General features: G+C 44.4%; 1 long non-coding RNA gene across 2 annotated transcripts in view; it reads right to left on the reverse strand.

Moving 5' to 3' along the window:
- LOC130367824 (uncharacterized) overlaps positions 1 to 18,651 on the reverse strand; it is a 34,297-nt gene extending 15,646 nt beyond the window's left edge. The window contains exons 1-2 of one of the 2 annotated variants that reach the window (XR_008892184.1): positions 18,529 to 18,651; positions 11,981 to 12,124 (exon numbers count right to left, since the gene is read on the reverse strand). This is a non-coding gene — a long non-coding RNA (uncharacterized LOC130367824). The remainder of the gene's footprint in view (positions 1 to 11,980; positions 12,125 to 18,528) is intronic. The other variant, XR_008892185.1, reaches the window with a different exon arrangement.
- Positions 18,652 to 20,394: the final 1,743 nt, after the last annotated feature.

The raw sequence follows: 20,394 nt of genomic DNA on the forward strand, positions 1-20,394 counted from the left end.
ATTATGCAAACATAAAGTAGACATATTGTATATGTGAATCAGTATATACTTTATTTGGTATGTCTATGTTTCTTACAAGCAGAGAGTTTGAAAGTTCGAAATTGCAAAATTTTCTAATTTTTAATGAAATTTGGAAATTTTTCACCAAGAAATGATGCAAGTATCACCGAAATTTTACTGCTATGTTAAAGTAGAATATGTCACGAAAAAACAATCTCGGAATCAAATTCATAAGTAAAAGCATCCCAGAGTTATTAATGCTTAAAGTGACAGTGGTCAGATGTGAAAAAACCGCTCTGGTCCTTAAGGTGAAAATGGACTTGGTCCTTAAGGGGTTAATAGCCACTATGGGAGCTATAACACTGCAAAAAAGAAAAAAAGTGTGAAAAAAAAGTTAATAAAGATGATTTAACCCCTTCCCTAATAAAAGTAAGAATCATCCCCTTTTCCCATAAAAAAAAAAAAACTGTGTAAATAAAAATAAACATATGTAGTATTGCTGTGTGCAGAAATGTCCGAACTATAAAAATATATCGTTAATTAAACTGCACGGTCAATGGCGTACACGTAAAAAAATTCCAAAGTTCAAAATAGTGTATTTTGGGCACTTTTTATATCATGAAAAAATGAATAAAAAGCGATCAAAAGGTCCGATCAATATAAACATGGTACCGATAAAAAATTTCAGATCACGGCACAAAACATTAGCCCTTATACCGGCCTGTATGCAGAAATATAAAAAAGTTATAAGGGTCAGAAGAGGACAATTTTAAACATATAAATTATCCTGCATTTAGTTATGATTTTTTTTTTTTTTTTTTTTATAATACAAAATCAAACCTATATAAGTAGGGTATCATTTTAACTGTATGGACCTACAGAATAAAGAGAAGGTGTCATTTTTACAAAAAAAAAAATGCACTGCGTAGAAACGGAAGCCCCCAAAAGTTACAAAATGGCATTTTTTCTTCGCCTGGGATATTTTGGTAAAATGACTAATGTCACTCCAAAGTTGAATTGGTGGCACAAAAAATAAGTTAGCTGAATTTAAAGCGTTAAGATTTTTAGAAGGTGATGAGGAAAAAATGAAAATGCCTTAAGGGGTTAAAGAAGCATGTGAAAAATTTAAGAAATGGTCTGATTGGTTGCTATGGGCAACTAAGGGTAGGGTCACATGTGGCGCATCTACTGCGTATTTGACACTGCGGATGCTCTACCGCCTCCAGCTGTGTCCATGTGCAGTGCTGGTGCAAGGATTTTTGCAACCCTAGGCAAAAGCTAATTTTGCTGTCTCCCCCCTTGCCTCCGCCCTTTGACATGCCCTTCCTTACTACTAGGGTGACAAACTCCCTCCTTATGTAATCACCCTACTACTGGGGTGACAAACTGTAACAAACACCCTCCTTATGTAATCACCCTACTACTGGGGTGACACACTGTAACAAAGCTCCTCCTCATGTAATCTCCTTACTACTGGTGTGACACACTGTAACAAACCCCCTCTTCAAGTAATCTCCTTACTACTGGGGTGACACACTGTAACAAACCCCCTTCTCATGTAATCTCCTTACTACTGGGGTGACATACTGTAGAAGGGTAGGTACAGTATAGGTACCTATAGGAAGCTATTATATTGCTATGGGCACCTCTAGGATGGTAGCATGTAATATCCAACACAATACATGCTACCATTCTATAGAGGTCCATTGCAATACACAGAAGACATACAACTTGTTGAATATGACCATGATTGAGCACATCTGGGACATCATGTCTCGCTCCATCCACCACAGACTGTCCAGGAGTTGGCGGATGCTTTAGTCCAGGTCTGGGAGGACATCCCTCAGGAGACCATCCGCCACCTCATCAGGATCATGCCCAGGCATTGTAGGGAGGTCATATGGGCACGAGGAGGCCACACACACTACTGAGCCTCATTGTGATTTGTTTTAAGGACATTACATAAAGTTGGATCAGCCTGTAGTGTGGTTTTCCACTTTGATATTGAGTGTGACTCCATATCCAGTCCTCCATGGGTTGATAAATGTGATTCCCATTGATAATTTTTGTGTGATTTTCTTGTCAGCGCATTCAACTATGTAAAGATAAAAGTATTTAATACATTTAGTTCATTCATTCAGATCTAGATGTGTTATCTTAGTGTTCCCTATATATTTTGAGCAGCGTATATACACACTGCACCAACACAAATGTATATACACAAATCAACACATACCCACATTTACACAAGCAAATGCATATACATACACTGCACCACAGAGTCACAAACTGCACAGAAACTGCTTCTATCTCCCATTTACATTTTGTCATACCTTCCTGGATTCCTGTATTTTAAAGGGGTACTCCACTGCTCAGCGTTTGGAGCAAACTGTTCCGAAAGCTGGAGCTGGCGCTTGGAGCTTGTGACGTCATAGCCCCGCCCCTTCATGAGGTCGGAGCCGGAGTACCCCTTTAAAGCTTGTGGGAGTCAGCAGGGGATGCACTTAAAAGCCATTGTTCCTGCAATGTACAAAGAATAGAGCAGGCCAGACTGCAGAGGTCATGAACTATGACGGGACCTCTGTACAGCAGCCGACATAGATGTTATCAGCCCAGCTGACAGTCCTGTGCTAATAGGTGCTGTAGGGACTGCTGGAGCATATAGTCAGTAGCTTCTCACTAATAGCTTAGCTGTGCACCCTCCTGTCAGTCTCCTCTGCCCTCTTGTCAGTCTCCTCTGCCCTCCTGTCAGTCTCCTATGCCCTCCTATCAGTCAACTCTGCCCTCCTGTCAGTCACCTCTGCCCTCCTGTCAGTCACCTCTGCCCTCCTGTTAGTCACCTCTGCCCTCCTGTCAGTCTCCTCTGCCCTCCTATCAGTCACCTCTGCCCTCCTATCAGTCACCTCTGCCCTCCTATCAGTCTCCTCTGCCCTCCTATCAGTCACCTCTGCCCTCCTATCAGTCACCTCTGCCCTCCTGTCAGTCACCTCTGCCCTCCTGTCAGTCTCCACTGCCTCCTCAGTCTCCTCTGCCCTCCTTTCAGTCACCTCTGCCCTCCTGTCGGTCACCTATGCCCTCCTGTTGGTCACCTCTGCCCTCCTGCCCGTCACCTCTGTCCTCCTGTCAGTCTCCTCTACCCTCCTGTCAGTCTCCTCTGCCCTCCTGCCCGTCACCTCTGCCCTCCTGTCAGTCTCCTCTACCCTCCTGTCAGTCTCCTCTGCCCTCTTGTCAGTGCCCTCCTGTCAGTCTCCTCTGCCCTCCTATCAGTCTCCTCTGCCCTCCTGTCAGTCACCTATGCCCTCCTGTCAGTCACCTATGCCCTCCTGTCAGTCACCTATGCCCTCCTGTCAGTTTCCTCTACCCTCCTGTCAGTCACCTCTGCCCTCCTGTCAGTCACCTCTGCCCTCCTGTCAGTCTCCACTGCCTCCTCAGTCTCCTCTGCCCTCCTTTCAGTCACCTCTGCCCTCCTGTCGGTCACCTATGCCCTCCTGTTGGTCACCTCTGCCCTCCTGCCCGTCACCTCTGTCCTCCTGTCAGTCTCCTCTACCCTCCTGTCAGTCTCCTCTGCCCTCCTGCCCGTCACCTCTGCCCTCCTGTCAGTCTCCTCTACCCTCCTGTCAGTCTCCTCTGCCCTCTTGTCAGTGCCCTCCTGTCAGTCTCCTCTGCCCTCCTATCAGTCTCCTCTGCCCTCCTGTCAGTCACCTATGCCCTCCTGTCAGTCACCTATGCCCTCCTGTCAGTCACCTATGCCCTCCTGTCAGTTTCCTCTATCCTCCTGTCAGTCACCTCTGCCCTCCTGTCAGTCACCTATGCCCTCCTGTCAGTCACCTATGCCCTCCTGTCAGTCACCTATGCCCTCCTGTCAGTCACCTCTGCTCTCCTGTCAGTCACCTCTGCTCTCCTGTCATTCTCCTCTGCCATCCTGTCAGTCACCTCTGCCCTCCTGTCAGTCACCTCTGCCCTCCTGTCAGTCTCCTCTGCCCTCCCAGTTCACTGCCCCCATCATGATTACCCCCCTGCCTTTATTTTTTATTAGTTTTTAGTTCTCTACCTTGAAATTGCTCTGTATTTTCTGCTCAGTCTCAATCAGATTCACAGACTGAGAAGGGGCGTTCCCCAGCAGGTGTGACATCATCTGAAGCCGTACAGGGGAGAACTTCCTCCCTCACTCTGTTACACACAGCCCAGAGCAGTTCAGTGTGTGAGATGAGCTATGATTGGCTAAAGCCCCCCCCCCACCCCCATACCTCAGCACTACAGACTGCATTTCCTGATTTTGGACTTCTGCCAGGCCAGCAAGAGTCCAAAGTCTGTGCGAGAGATGGTAGGAAATGTGCTTTGGACAACTGGGGAGACACCTAGTGGCGGCTTTGTTTTAAATACAAATAAAACATAGAAAACTTCTAAAAGTACATGAGAATGAAGGAGTGCAATAGCAAAAATTAGTTTTAATAAACGTGCCCATTTAAAGGGGTACTCTGGCGCTAAGACATCTTATCCCCTATCCAAAGGATAGGGGATAAGATGCCTGATCGCGGGGGTCCCGCCACTGGGGACCCCCGTGATCTTGCATGCAGCACCCGTTAGAATCAGCCACGCCCCTCCCATAGGCTTGCATTGAGGGGGCGGAGCGTGACATCACATGGTGGCGGAGCCATGACATCAAAATGCTCCGTCCTCGTGATCGCCAGTAATCAGACCCGGAGCGAACAAGCTCCGGGGACTGATTCTAACGGGGTGCTCTGTGCAAGATCACGGGGGTTCCCAGCAGCGGGACCCCCGCGATCAGGCATCTTATCCCCTATCCTTTGGATAGGGGATAAGATGTCTTAGCGCCGGAGTACCCTTTTAACCCCTTATGGACCAAGTCATTTTACACCTTAGGACCTGGCCATTTTTTGAACATCTGACCACTGTCACTTTAAACATTAATAACTCTGGAATGCTTTTAGTTATCATTCTGATTCCGAGACAGTTTTTTCGTGACATATTCTACTTTAACATAGTGGTAAAACTTTGTGGTAACTTGCATCCTTTCTTGGTGAAAAATCCCAAAATTTGATGGAAAATTTTGCATTTTTATAACTTTGAAGTTCTCTGCTTGTAAGGAAAATGGATATTCCCCGTAAATTTTTTTATTCACATTTCCAATATGTTCACTTTATGTTTGCATCATAACATTGACGTGTTTTTACTTTTGGAAGACACCAGGAGGCTTCAAAGTTCAGCAGCAATTTTCCAATTTTTCACAAAATTTTCAAACTCACTATTTTTCAGGGACAATTTCAGGTTTGAAGTGGATTTGAAGGGTCTTCATATTAGAAATACCCCACAAATGACCCCATTATAAAAACTGCACCCCGCAAAGTATTCAAAATGACATTCAGTCAGCATTTTAACCCTTTAGGTGTTTCACAGGAATAGCAGCAAAGTGAAGAAGAAAATTCACAATCTTCATTTTTTACACCCACATGTTCTTGTAGACCCAATTTTTGAATTTTTACAAGGGGTAAAATGAGAAAATGTATACTTATATTTGTAGCCCAATTTCACTGGAGTACGCACATACCTCATATGTCTATGTAAATTGTTCGGCGGGTGCAGTAGAGGGCTCAGAAGCGAAGGAGCGACAAGGAGATTTTGGAGAGTATGTTTTTCTGAAATAGTTTTTGGGGGGCATGTTGCATTTAGGAAGCACCTATGGTGCCAGAACAGCAACAACAAAAAAAAAACACATGCCATACCATTTTGGAAACTAGACCCATTGAGGAACGTAACAAGGAATTAAGTGAGCCTTAATACCCCACAGGTGTTTCACGACTTTTGCATATGTAAAAAAAATAAAAAATGTTTCACTAAAATGTGTTTCCCCCCAAATTTCACATTTTTGCAAGGATTAATAGCAGAAAAGACCCCTCAAAATTTGTAAGCCCATTTCTTTTGAGTATGGAGGTACCCCATAAGTTGACCTGAAGTGCACTGCGGGCGAACTACAATTCTCAGAAGAGAAGGAGTCATATTTGGCTTTTTGAGAGCAAATTTTGCTCGGGGGCATGTCGCATTTAGGAAGCCCCTATGGTGCCAGGACAGCGAAAAAAAAACACGTGGCATACCATTTTGGAAACTAGACCCCTTGAGGAACGTAACAAGCAATAAAGTGAGCCTTAATACCCCACAGGGGTTTCACGACTCGCATATGTAAAAAAAAAAATGTTTTCACTAAAATGTGTGTTTCCCCCCAAATTTCACATTTTTGCAAGGGTTAATAGCAGAAAAGACCCCCAAAATTTGTAACCCCATCTCTTCTGAGTATGGAGGTAACCCATAAGTGGATGTCAAGTGCACTGAAGGGCACCACAATGCTCAAAAGAGGAGGAGTCACATTTGCAAACTTTGCTGAAATGGGGGGGACATGTCGCATTTAGGAAGCCCCTATGGTGCCAGGACAGCAAAAAAAAAAACACATAGCATACCATTTTGGAAACTTGACCCCTTGAGGAACGTAACAAGTTGTAAAGTAAGCCTTAATACCCCACAGTGGTTTCACGACTTTTGCATATGTAAAAAAAATATATATTTTTTTTCACTACAATGTGTGTTTTCCCTCAAATTTTACATTTTTACAAGGGTTAATAGCAGAAAAGACCCCCCAAAATTTGTAAATACATTTCTTTGGAGTAAGGACATACCTTATTTTTTGATGATTTTGGCTTGGCGGGTGCACAGCAGGTCTTGCTTGAGTGGAAGCGCAGTCAGGGACCTTGAGCTTGATATGGAGCCAGGATGTGGGACCCCCCCCTCAAGGAGCATTAATGGGGCGAGCCCTGAGCCCTAAAATAGGGGAACACTATGGGGGACAACGGGCCATAACAGGGGTAGACAGGTGGGGTACAGAGGCCCGTAATATGGGGTACAGTGGGCCAGAAAATTATAAAACATAATAAAATAGGATATGTTCCCAGAATGATGACCCAGAGCACAGCCAACACTAAAAAAAAAATATGCCCACCCCAAACCCTATGCTCTGAATCATCATTCTGGGAATGTGATGTGTGTGGCTGTCCCTAACCTGTTGCCTCAAATGCGCACCCGCTCAGGTGGAGAGAGAGAGCGCTGCGCATTTGAGGCAACATAAAAAAGTCCCTGATGATAGTGACTCAGTGACCTATGACCCATTTTTGAAATAACACCCGCAGAGGTCTTATCAGGTTTTTTTTTTTTTTTTTTTTTCAGTTTTTTTTGGGCAATTTAGTGATTTATGGTGGTAAAATTTTGGAATGTACTCTGGACTTGGTACATTGGTCAAATTATGGAAAATTAAACTGAAAAGGGAAAATTTAGGGCTCCATGGAAGTGTGATACTCCCTGAAGCAGCCTATGCAGAGGCCCGGATTATCTGGGCAAGTGTCACATTGATATGTGATGTCCTTCCGAATGCCCTTCCTGAAACACACTCTGCATCTTTTCTGGGATCGCCCCTTCTTTCCACTGTGGGGGACCTCACCTGGAAAGTGTTGGCCTGGGACGATCCTGGAGCCTATAACTCCAGACCCTTGGGAAGTCCGCCTTGATCTTTCCCAGTCAGCAAAGATCAGGAACCTTAGGACTTCTTCTTGGTATTGGAGGAATGTCCCTGTGTTGCCAGCGTACTGGGATAGTACAAAAGTGGTGTACATAGCAACCTATACCAAGTAGACCGCAACTTTTTTGCACCATGCCCGTGTTTTCCGCATGGCGTTATATGGCTCGAGGACTTGATCTGAGAGATCAACCCCCCCATATACCGATTGTAGTCCAGAATACAATCAGGCTTGAGGACCGGTCCCACGGTACCTCGCACAGGGACAGGGGTGCTGCCGTTCCCATGAATAGTGGTGAGCATAAGGACATCACTCTTATCCTTATACTTCACCAACAACAGGTTATCATGGGTGAGGGCACGGGACTCACCCTTGGGGATAGGCGTCTGGACCAAATTTAGAGGGAGGCCTCTCTGTTTCCTCCGCACGGTCCCACAAGCGGACGTGGATCTGGCGGAAAGAGATTTGAACAGAGGGATGCTGGTATAAAAGTTATCCACGTACACGTGGTAACCCTTATCCAGCAATGGGTGCACAAGGTCCCAAACGAGTTTCCCGCTAACACTCAGAGTAGGGGGACATTCTGGAGGTTCAATACAGGAATCTCTTCCTCATATACTCTAAACTTGTAAGTGTACCCGGAGGTGCTCTCACAAAGTTTATAGAGCTTCACGCCATACCGCGCCCGCTTCGAGGGAATATACTGGCGGAAAATGAGTCTCCCCTTAAAACTGATGAGAGACTCATCTACCGAGAGGTTCCTGAGCGGTACGTAGGCCTCCAAAAATTTGGCCCCAAAGTGATCGATGACCGGCCTCACTTTGTAAAGCCAGTCATGGGCGGGATCACCTCGGGGCGGACATGCCGCATTATCTGCATAATGCAGGCATTTCCGAATCGCCTCGTACCGCTTCCGTGTCATCGCCATACTGTAAAGCGGGGTCTGGTAGAGGACGGTGCACTTGTCTGGGGGGCCGGACTTCTATTACGAGCGGCATTGCCACTCGTACTAGTGTCGGCCACTAGGTCACTCTCATGGGGGGTGCGTGGCCTCGCCTTGTTGGGGGGGGCGGGGCGGTGGCGGGGAAGTGTGTATGTGGTGCTTAATGTATCACAGTATATAACGGTGTGTGATTATCAACCACACACCGTTATTATAAAAAATGTTAAAAAGCTGCGGCAAAAAAAAAGGGGTGGCAAACGCAGCTCCCTGAACCCCTAATAGGACCCGGGGTAAGGGATCAGACCCCAATAGGACCCTGGGGGACCTATTAGGGGATCAGGGGGGGGTTGTAACTTTTTTTAACCCTTTTTATCAGGAAAAAAAAAAAGCTGCGGCCAAAAAAAAAGGGGTGGCAAACGCAGCTCCCTGAACCCCTAATAGGGCCCGGGGTCAGGGATCAAGCCCTAATAGGACCCTTGGGGACCTATTAGGGGGTCAGGGGGGGTCCGGGGGTTACTTTTTTTTAACTTTATTATACTTTATTACACCTACCTGTCCCTGCAAGCCTCTGTCCCTATTCTAACGGCTACTGAGGGGGCTCTAGAGCTCCGAGGGGGGATCAACGGTCCTCTTCCTGCTGCTGCACCTGCTGACTGAACACAGAGAGCGGGTACAGCGGCGGAAAGGACCGTTAACCCCTCCTCTGCCGCTCTGCTATTGGCTGGACGATCGCCAGCCAATAGCAGCGTTGCTGGGGCGGTGACAGTATTGTCACCGCTCCCCAGCAACGGCAGGTGATTGCCGGTGTATTGTACACCACTGATCACCTTGTATTTGCAGGTCATCGGGTCACAAGTGACCCGAATGACCCGAATCGCCGAAGATCGCTTGCGTGAATTCGCAAGCGATCTCCGGCGATCGCCGACATGCGGGGATCCCGGGATCCCCCTCGGCATTTGCACAGCATGCCTGCTGAAGGTGAGCGGCAGAGACCGGAAAACGCCATGACGTACTCATATGTCATGGGTCCTTAAAGCCCAGGGTGCGGAGACGTATGCATACGTCATGGGTCCTTAAGGGGTTAAGTAGCAGTGCCACAAATGAAAAAATTTAAGATTACACATTACTTCAAACTTGAGGACAATTTAGGACAGTGGTCTCAAACTGTGGCCCCATAGATGTTGCAAAACTTCAACTCCCAGCATGCCCGGACAGCCAACGGCTGTCCGGGCATGCTGGGAGTTGAAGTTTTGCAACATCTAGAGGGCCACGATTTGAGACCACTGACTTAGGAGTTGTTTGTCAAGGGTGTTTTTTAATCTATGGAAGGCCAATGACTCACTGGCCTACTCCATTTTCCTTACTGGTTAGAAAACCTTAGTGTAGACCAGTGTATTTCCTCAACAGTATCGGCTGGACGTGCATAGAAAGCTATAACCTCTCCAGTATAGTGGTCCTTTGTAACCTTAATCCTAACAGTGCTCCCTTGTTCTACAATGTAATATATTCAGTACAGTACTTCCTTCCTGAGTCTTGAGACCATGGAAGACAAACTTGGTTTTCTTAAATAAATTAGTCTCCGTAGTAAAGAACATCTGTGCCGGGTCCATTTGTATAGTCCCCAGCTTGATACGTCGGTGGGAATTCATCACTAAAACTATGTCTCCATATGATTTCCAAGACAATGTCTTGATGAACGTCCTTCGTCATCTCCTTATCTAAATTCAGGAGGCCAAAATACAATGACTGTAATTGGGCTGGACCTATGCAGAGGCGAGGTTACTGATGAATATGATAAATGCATGTTACTTACTTTATCATGTAATGTTCTACATTCATTCCGTATCATGATTCTAAATCCTTGGTTTGGCTCTTAATGCTTTCTTCAGTTTAGTTCCAAGTATGCCCTTTAAAGGCCTTGGCCTTAAAGGGGTACTCCAGTGGAAAACTAATTTTTTTATATCAATTGGTGCCAGAAAGTTAAACAGATTTGTAAATGACTTCTATATAAGAATCTTAATCCTTCCGCTACTAATGCTGCTTTATGTTCCACAGGAAGTTCTTTTCTTTTCGAATGTATTTTCTGTCTGACCACAGTGCTCTCTACTGACACCTCTGTCCATTTCATGAACTGTTCAGAGCAAGCAAAAATCCCCATAGAAAACCTATCCTGCTCTGGACAGTTCCTGACATGGACAGATGTGTCAGCAGAGAGGACTGTGGTCAGACAGAAAAGAAATTCAAAAAGAAAAGAACTTCCTCTGGAGCATACAGCAGCTGATAAGAACTGGAAGGATTAAAGGGGTAGTCCGGTGGAAAACTGTGTTTTATTTTTTTATTTTAAATGAACTGGTGCCAGAAAGTTAAACGTTTCTTTTTTACTTTTAGTAATTTAAAGATCTAACAGTGGCACCGATACCTTAAGCCTCCTAAGACCACGAGATGGAGACGGCGTCCCGCTAGTCTGGAAATCCACCCTGGCAGCGGAGGTGCTAGGACAATAAAGACCGTAGTCACCAAATAGTAGTAAATAAAGAAAAAGGTGCCCTGCACTCACCGCTTCAGTCCAGGTAATCGTGCTCCCATCTCGGGTCACGACTCGAACACGGAGGACATGGATAGTGGAGCGCTCAGAGGCGACTGCCGGCGGTTTCACGCATAGGAATGCGCTTCATCCGGCGCCCCCTTCCCATAGACTTTCGTTGAGGGGGCAGGCGTGATGTCTCAAGGGGCGGCCCTGAACACGGAAGCCCGCACACACACATCGTTCAGAACAATAACTTTCGGACGCTGGGGAGCGGAGCTCCGAAAGCAAGGGAACGGAGTACCCCTTTAATGCCCCATGCTTCTACTTGGAGATACACCAGAAGTGTCTGGCAGTGGGTTACTCCAATCTCCCTATTGAAAATACATTATAAAGTAGGCTCAGAAGAAATAGCTGTCACTTCAATGAGCGTTCAGGTGGGAGCTATTCAAAATGCAGCTGCTCAGGTTGGATCAGTAGCTTCTAATATGTGGAGAATTGTCTGCAGACAAACAATGCCCAACCGGATAAAAAAAAAAAATAAATAAATATATATATATATATATATATATATATATATATATATATATATATATATATATATACACATATACCGGTATATGTGTGTGTGTGTAAATCGACAGTTGTGTTCATTGCTAAAGCTAAAGAGGCTATGAGGTTACACATTAGACAGGTCCTGTCTGCAGAAAGAACCCAATTGTCTAAACAGCTCCGGTGGGATTCTGTCGAGTCGTATAAGCAAAAAAAGTGATAGGGGAGAAAAGTTATCTCTTTTTTGCACTGTAGGACACTAGTATATGGTGAGAGAAAGACTCTTTTCCTGCTATGTACCAAAGTGGTAATGAGTCCAAATACACTCCTCCAAGACATCCTGTTACATTATATAGATAGCACCATAGTATTTTAACCTACCAATTTATTTCACTGCAAAAATGTGTTGCAAAAGGACAATTTTCTCCAACAAGTACAAAACAGTAAATGGAACTTTCTTCAGATCCTCTCACGCTGTGCCGTATAATTGATGAAAAGCCGAAATAGTTCTGGTTCTAGTGGCTGCTGGAAATACAATGGAGTGCAACATCTAAATACAGTAGTTTAACAATATTCTGTACATTTAGTAAAGATTTTGCTGTATTTTATAATATTCAAGTATTTTCGTGAATTGGGCTCTAACTGTCCTGGGTGATTGGGTAACTTCACAAATAATTTCTTGTATGCTTTAGGCCAGGTCTAGGTGGTCTATGGTGCCATGCAGCCCTATACATTGTGGTGAAGATGATGCTATCTTAGAGGGACTACTCATCACTCATTTTCTTTACAAATGACTACTGGAAACTGGACAGTCTCATTTTGTGGAGCCATTAAAGGGGTACTCAGGTGGAAAAACATTTTTTTTTTTTTAAATCAACTGGTGCCAGAAAGTTAAACAGATTTGTAAATTACTTCTATTAAAAAAATCTTAATCCTTCCAGGACTTATTAGCTGCTGAACACTACAGAAGAAATTATTTTCTTTTTGGAACAAAGTGCTCTCTGTTGACATCTCTGTCCATTTTAGGAACTGTCCAGAGCAGCATATGTTTGCTATGGGGATTTTCTCCTAGTCTGGACAGTTCTTAAAATGGACAGAGATGTCAGCAGAAAGCACTGTGCTCGTGATGTCAGCAGAGAGCTCTGTATTCCAAAAAATAAAATAAAGAAAGAAAGAAAATAATTTCTCTAGTATTCAGCAGCTAATGAGTCCTGGAAGAATTAAGATTTTTGTAATAGAAGTAATTTGCAAATCTGTTTAACTTTCTGGCACCAATTGATTTAAAAAAAAAAAGTTTTCCACCGGAGTACCCCTTTAAGAATATGCCCTTGAGAAATACCCCCCATTGATATCTGCAATGATGGAGACCCAAGTCCATAAGTGATCACCTGAATCTCTTCCATGTTCATGAAAGATCTCCATACATCAGAAATAGCTGTTTCAGAGATTCTTAGTTGGTTACATTAATATACTTTGCTTACTTGTGTTTGGTGGTTGGTATCAAATTTCTTTGTCTTTATTTTCCCCGGAAGCTCATTTTCTGCAGCCTACAAAATAAGTGTTGTCTCGGACCTTTCCCATCATACAACACATAACAAGTAAGGTGCTAACGGGGGCTGGCTGCTTTGTCTGTTATGTGTCAAACCGCCCCCCTGACGTTAATACCGAAGCACATGTGCGTCCATTCATCATCACACAGATGCACAGCTTGTATGTCAGGTTGTGCTGTGCTGCAATGGGTTGGGCAACCAATATGTGGGAGGGAAAGGAGTCCCCACCCACCTTGAAAGAAAGGATCCTGGTGATTTTAGTCTGAGGGAGGCCACAGAAACCAGAAGTAGGTAGTTCCCAAAAACAAGCCAGCAGTGTGATCGGGGACACAGCACATGGCCATTTACCATCAACACAAGCACAGATAATTGGTAAGCACATCTATTACTGTATGACGCTTAATTACTAAAGTCATCTTATGTTGAAGGACCCCTTTAACATCTGCAGTATATCAGTGATATAGCAGAATATATACAGGTTAGGACCAGGTTTTTAATGGAAGGGCTGTTCAGGTTCGAAAAAAACATGTCTGCTTTATACAGAGAAAGCACTACATCTGTCCATAGATTGTTTGTGGTATTGCTGTTTGACTCCACTAAAGTGAACACAGCTGAGTTGCAACTCCACCTGTGAACTGATGAGGCACTTGTCTATGACTTGACCAAACTTCATTTTACGTTGACATTTATTTAATTGTATTAAGAATCAGAAGGTTTAGGCTTTCTGCACAGACCCATAATGTATATTTCCAGCCTGAAGGACATTTCCAACCAATAGAACACATTTTTGTATTGAATCGGATATGCCAATGAGGGTCTAGACTGTCCACCACTTCTCAGTTCACACCAGTTCACACTTGGAAGTCCAGTCACAATCATTTCCTATTGAGAGGCATGGTGACCGCCATTTTGACAACCCATAGCCTCTATCAAAAATGACCGGCATCATCATCCATGTGGAGCTACTGCTCCATGGATTCAGGTGTTTTTAAAATTTTTATATATTTTTAGGTCACCCTGCACAACTATGATTGGTGCAGTTCATTTCATCACCCAATATGCTAATGAGTAACTAGGCTGTCGACCATTGCCCAGTTCTCGGTGGGGAGAGCTTCAGGTTTATGTTCACCCCCTTGACAATCCATAAACTGTATTGATGTCTACAGACTGTCAAGGGGTGGTCAAAAAAATTATAAAAGGGTTAGGGCTCTGGTTTACCCTACAATAAAAGCAGTAGGCACTTCTCTCTTGCAAAATCCATATGCTTCCTCAATGTCCACAGACTGTCAAAAGGGCAGCCACCACTGCCTAGTTGTATTGCTCCTCCATTGAGTCATGATGAGGCCCCAGCTGATGGTCTTTAATATCATACAGAGTGCCAAAACGTATAGCACTGATGGCTAGAAAAAAAATCAATTGCCCATGTCCCTGGATTGGCAGCACCACATAGATGAGATTGGCTGCCATGTATTTAAAGAGGCCACAATTTCTCCTTAAATTGAATGGTTCTAATATAGATGTGAGTAGCTCTTTGAGATACATTAATGCTATAGACAAGGGTTTACTTACCATAGGGACAGGCCATGTGGCTGCTATGGGACCCTTGGAGAGAGAGAGGGGCCCCTGTCCTCTGTTCTAAGAAGAAACTGTGCAGAACTCCTCTCCCCAGGGAACTGCATTTTTCGGCAAATTATTAGAGGGGGGAACTGGGCAATGAGTAATGGGAAGCAAAGGGGGAGTAAGCATCAGAACTTTCTGTCCTGGGGGCAAAGTCAGATGCCATTACAAGGGGCCAATTTCGAATTTTGCTTCTACACTTGCCACTGGCCACAGGTTTGCTTATGGAGAATGACAAATAACCATATAACACCAGCATAAAGTCTGCATTCTCCTCACATACAATTCCATCACACATAGTCCATAAAAAGAGCTCTCTCTAGCAATGCACATGATGCATAAATAGCGGTAACAGCCTTCTCTATAAAAAATACAACTAAACCACAGCTATTATCATATACCACAATCAGTACTGCCATCTTATACCTCATTCTGGCACTCAGTACCATTATCGACTCTATGACGGTTATACAGGGGGCAGCTGTTTTTTTTTCTTCTTAAATAATCTCTCTCTCATTTTGCCGGCCATTCAGTTGTATCATCTCCCGTCGCATATAAACCACTGTAGCGTGACTTTTATAATTAGCCCTGGAATATTGCGAGCGCAGAACTGCCAGCTGCTGCACATCACAAAGGGTTACACTGTGCTATGGATACAAATGGTAGGTACCAGACAGACAGGAGCTGGTGTGCCAACCCCAAACGCACATGCACACACACACACACACTGCCGATGTACATGACACAAGGGGATGTCACTAGTGTTGTCTTGGAAACAAGGCCTGTTGTTGGAAGTAACATTCAAACAATGGTCGTCGTAACCTACGTTTCTTCCTATCTAATGGGAGCAGTAGAAAGGCAATATATGTAACACTCATACTGACATTTGAGAGTTTCCAAATTGCATTTTGCACCACAAGAGATCCAAGATTAATTTTGAACAAACAACAAAAGGCGTAGTCTCAAATGGCTGGAGGTGCTCAACCCCAAATGCAGTTGTGCATTTATACTGGGGGAGCAGATCCTGCCCTTGTATTCCGTTGCTATGGGCGATCCCCAGCATAAAAATGCATACAATGGAGGATGCCTGCAGCGGACTACAAGTGCCACAATAAAATCCTACACCAGATAAACGGTGTGGATGTGGACCAATAAGAATAATACAATACAGGAATATGGGTGCACTACAAGATTAATTTTGGTTGCAAATCTGACCGGCAGATACGTTTTGGATTTGGATCCCAATTCGGATTTGAAACTGCCCTGGTTACCCTGCGCCCACACAAAGTATGTACAGGAGCGGGGACTCCTGTCTAAGACAGGAGTCCATGTATCACACTAGGTAGGGAACAGTGCAGCCCTACTCTTACGCTAGCCACTCTTCCTATATAAAAAATAAATTAAAATAAAAGATATGAACCAGCTCTCACCCTCTCTGCACAAACTGGCCACAAGCACTGGACAAAAACAATGGAGTGAAGGATAGTTCAGCAGCACAATTCCAAGTAAAAATCCATCTTCTTTATTAGCTTAAGCCATAAAAATATGTAGATCACACAACATAAAAGCACTATGCATCAGGCCTTATTGCCCAGACAGCATATGTACAGGAGCAGGAGATATGGAACAGTGCAGGCCTACTCTCACACCAGTCACTGTCCCTACCTACTTGGATGATACTCCCAAAACAACAGCCCCCAACTGGGCAATGGTCCCTACAATGACTAAGTGTATAGGGCTCAAAAGGAATGTCACACAAATCGGATCCGAACCAAGAAAGCAGTGCAGAACAAAATCAGAACCAGAGGCAACACCGAAGAACACACAGAGGTCTAAACCAGGAGAGATGGTATCAGATTCAAGGCCGGGTCAGGAAAGCAGACAAAGGTCAGAGTCTAGAAAGGACACTGTGCCAACACTAGTGAAGGTATTGAGACCGTTCACAGGCATCTGTGGCCAGCAGATGCCAGTGCTGGACCTGATTGACCCGGTGTCCCTGCGCACTGACCAGGCAACCTGACCCATGTACCACTCTGCAAAGCTGGTCACATGAGAACCTAAGGATGCTCCCGACCATGTTACACGGAGGCTGGAAGCATCATGGAAGCAAGGACAAGTAAGTTCCTGACCTTCCGCTCCTGTACTACTGTAGCACAGTCAGGAGACTCCTTAGGTTGTCATGGTGACTAGTTCTGCTGGACTCAATCACTAGGCCGGGTGTAGAGCTCCCAGCTGTAGTGAGTGGAAGCTGAGATGCACACAACATAGATGCCTATGTCCGGGGCCGCTCTTTACGGGAGCAGAGAGTCCCTCCTCCAGTATGAGCCAATTGTCTGAAATAAATCAGAACTGCAGCTCTGCATTATCAGATTGGCTCCTGAATATGGGCCCAAGCTCTCCAGGACATCAGTGAATGAAGAAACAATTTCCATTAGAAGAAAAGAACGATAGTAAATCACGAAGAAAGCTACAATGCTGCACATAGGGATATTACTTTGTGTTAAAGCAGAAAATTGTAATTTCTGAAACAGTGGGTGGAATTTACTATTACCTGTGGTTTTATGACCACCAAGTAGTATTCTTTGTTTGAATAATATAACACTTTATTTATTATTTTGATTATTTTGGCTCATGGTTTGTAATCATTTTGGGCCCTTATTTGGAGATGTTTGCCTTCTAATCATGTATTCTGCTGTTTTTGTGTGTTTTTTACACCACTTAGAACATGTAAAAGAGTCACAATTTTCTTGCATTTTGTAGCAGCAGCCTTAGTAAAATGTGATTTCACAATGATGTTTCTGTATACGTAAAAATTCAAGTTACAAATGAAATACTGTGTCATTGTGCAGTGCCCCACCGGGATCCCTGCAGGGCATGTGTTTGGGTATTGCCAAGCTAATGCCTTGCTGTGCATATGTTTGTGTTATTTGTATTGTTTTATATTGTTCCACCATGTTTATGCTATCATGCCATATATTGCTTGGAGCTGAACATGCACACACATAAGGGGAGATTTATCAAAACCTGTCCAGAGGAAAAGTTTTCCAGGTGCCCATAGCAACCAATCAGATCCCTTCTTTCATTTTTAACAAGGCCTCTGCAAAATGAAAGAAGCAATCTGATTGGTTGCTATGGACAACTTTTCCTTTGCACAGGTTTTGATAAATCTCCCCTATAGACTTAGTCAGATAACTTTCCAGAGGGATAGGAGGAGCTTGTTTTAAGCCTAACCCTCTACAGAGAGGAGCAGGGAGTTATCAGTAGTAAAGTGTGAAGGAGAGAAGAGCACACCAGCTTATCTCACTATGAGAGTTAGTTAGGGACCAGGAAAGTTTGGGGCAACTATGAACCTGCTGAGAGGAGACATATAGACGTTTGGGAAAAGCTGCACAAGGGCCCCATAGCAAGACCCGAGAACCTCACTGGACTTCCGGACAGGTCTAGAACTGTGTGGTTGCAATAGACTATCAAAACCTTTACTCTACCACTAGGAACTGCAGCACCATTTGTGAGTACAGACTTTTTCCCAAGCTGTGAACCAAACTAGAACTGACAAAGGGATTAGGGACAAGCACAAGGAATAGCGTACCCTAATTTACTTCAGTCTAGTGGGCTACATCCGCTGCAGCTAATGCCTGCCTGTTATATATGTTATAAGAGATTGTGCCTCCATTTGTTCAGTTATTTCAGTGAAGGCTGTGCTTTGTTTAAAGGGGTTGTCTCATTTCCTACTTTTTTTTAAAACAATAAACCTTAACTTACCTACTGCCGCTACCCTGGTACTGCTGGAATCACCATCCTGTTTTTCTGCCCTGGTCTTCTCCCTGCTTCTGGAGGTCAACATGTAACACTGCCACTCAGCTAAACCCCAACCGTAACAATGTCCCATCTTGGCTAGTGGTAGGCTGAGAGGGAGTGTCATGTGTGGAGCCCTGGCCCGAGCTTCTTCCAGGTGCCTAGGCTCAATAAATGACACTGCATCTCAGCCTTTCACTGCCTGAGGTGGGACATTGCTGTGATTGGCGATTAGCTGAGCCACAGTCTGACAAGTTGACCAACAGAAGTAGAAAGAAGACCGGGGCCAGAAGACAGGATGGTAATTTCAGCGACAACGGGGAGTGGCGGCCTCTTTACTGCACCATATTAGGCACCCTGAATGCCATCAGGGCAACCCTATACAGGGCATGCCCTAGGGGAACATCTTCACTACTACCACCTGTGCAGCCCCCTCATCACTGTGCCAGTCCACAAAGTATGGGGGGCCTCTGTGAAAGCCCCCGATCCGCCATGACCAGTGAGACACAGACCATAACTGGCTTGCAGGCTTTCTTCCTTGCTGTGCCATCTGCATTTGTTGCCACAAATAGATCTAAAATAAAAAACGACTTTGCAAATATTTTTTTTTTTTTAAATATCATACCATTTTTTGTATACAGATCAACCTGAGTCTCCATGGTTACAGACTACAAATGAACCTAATGTATTTTTGTATTTTGTTACTTCCTTCCATCTGCCCTTTCTTCCCACTAATCTAAGTGACAGAAAGATGTATTAGAACAACACAGACATAACTGGTTCAAAAAGAAGAATATGGGGGGAATTTATTAGGACCAGCATATAACACACCGCTGTTAAGTAAAAGAAGGTGACTGAGGATGTGCCAGATGTACTAAGAGGCACAAGTTCCTAAATAAATTTGTTGTATCTTAAAGCATCTTAAGGCAAACTCTCATTTTTTTATACAACGTAAGCACCGACAGACGGGTTTCTATAGACTTACATTTACTTCATGGGTCGGGTAGGGGAATATGGTGCGGGCTTAAAGGGGTACTCCAGTGGTTAATTTTTTTTGGCTATATGGCATCTTCTTTGTAAGTTTAGTTTTTTTTGCAATATACATGTGTTATATGTTTTGGCAGCATGTGTGTGTTTTGCTTACCTGTTTGTTGGGTAGGAAGTTCTGTAGTTCCGAGGGTTTTCTTTTACTGTTGTCCACAGTTCTAAATCTGTTGTGGACAAGATGTCACAGCTTTTTCCTTTTTTTCTCTGTCTGCATGAGAGGAATAAGCCCCGCCCCCTCATCTCATCCAGCTGAGTACACAGCTGCTCCCCTCCCCCCTGCTCTGTATTCTAAGGACGCAGGTCTGCACAGGAGAAGGACCTCACAGAGAAGATAAGTGTTATCTGAAGGGGAGGATGAGAAGGTGCATGGACTGGGGATGTATGGACTGCAGGGGAATAAATCTCATACTGGGAATGATCTCTTTATGTGAAGGGGGAGGGGGAAATCCTGAATGACACATGCTGGGAGTTGTAGTCCCTGTTGTGTGTGTGTATGCTAGTGTTTACAAACCAGTGTTCCTCCAGCTGTTGCAAAACTACAACTTCCAGCATGCCCTGACATACTTTGGGCATGCAGGGAGTTGTAGATTTGCAACAGCTGGAGGCACACTGGTTGGGAAACACTGTTCTAGCCTATTCAGCATACACATCATGTTACACCAGTGTTTCCCAACCAGTGTGCCTCCAGCTGTTGCAAAACTACAACTCCTAGCATGCCCAAAGGCTGTCAGGGCATGCTGGGAGTTGTAGTTTTGCAACACCGAGAGGCACCATGGTTGGGAAACA

The sequence above is a fragment of the Hyla sarda genome, chromosome 4, assembly GCF_029499605.1.
Source record: "Hyla sarda isolate aHylSar1 chromosome 4, aHylSar1.hap1, whole genome shotgun sequence".
NCBI classification, from domain to species: Eukaryota; Metazoa; Chordata; class Amphibia; order Anura; family Hylidae; genus Hyla; species Hyla sarda.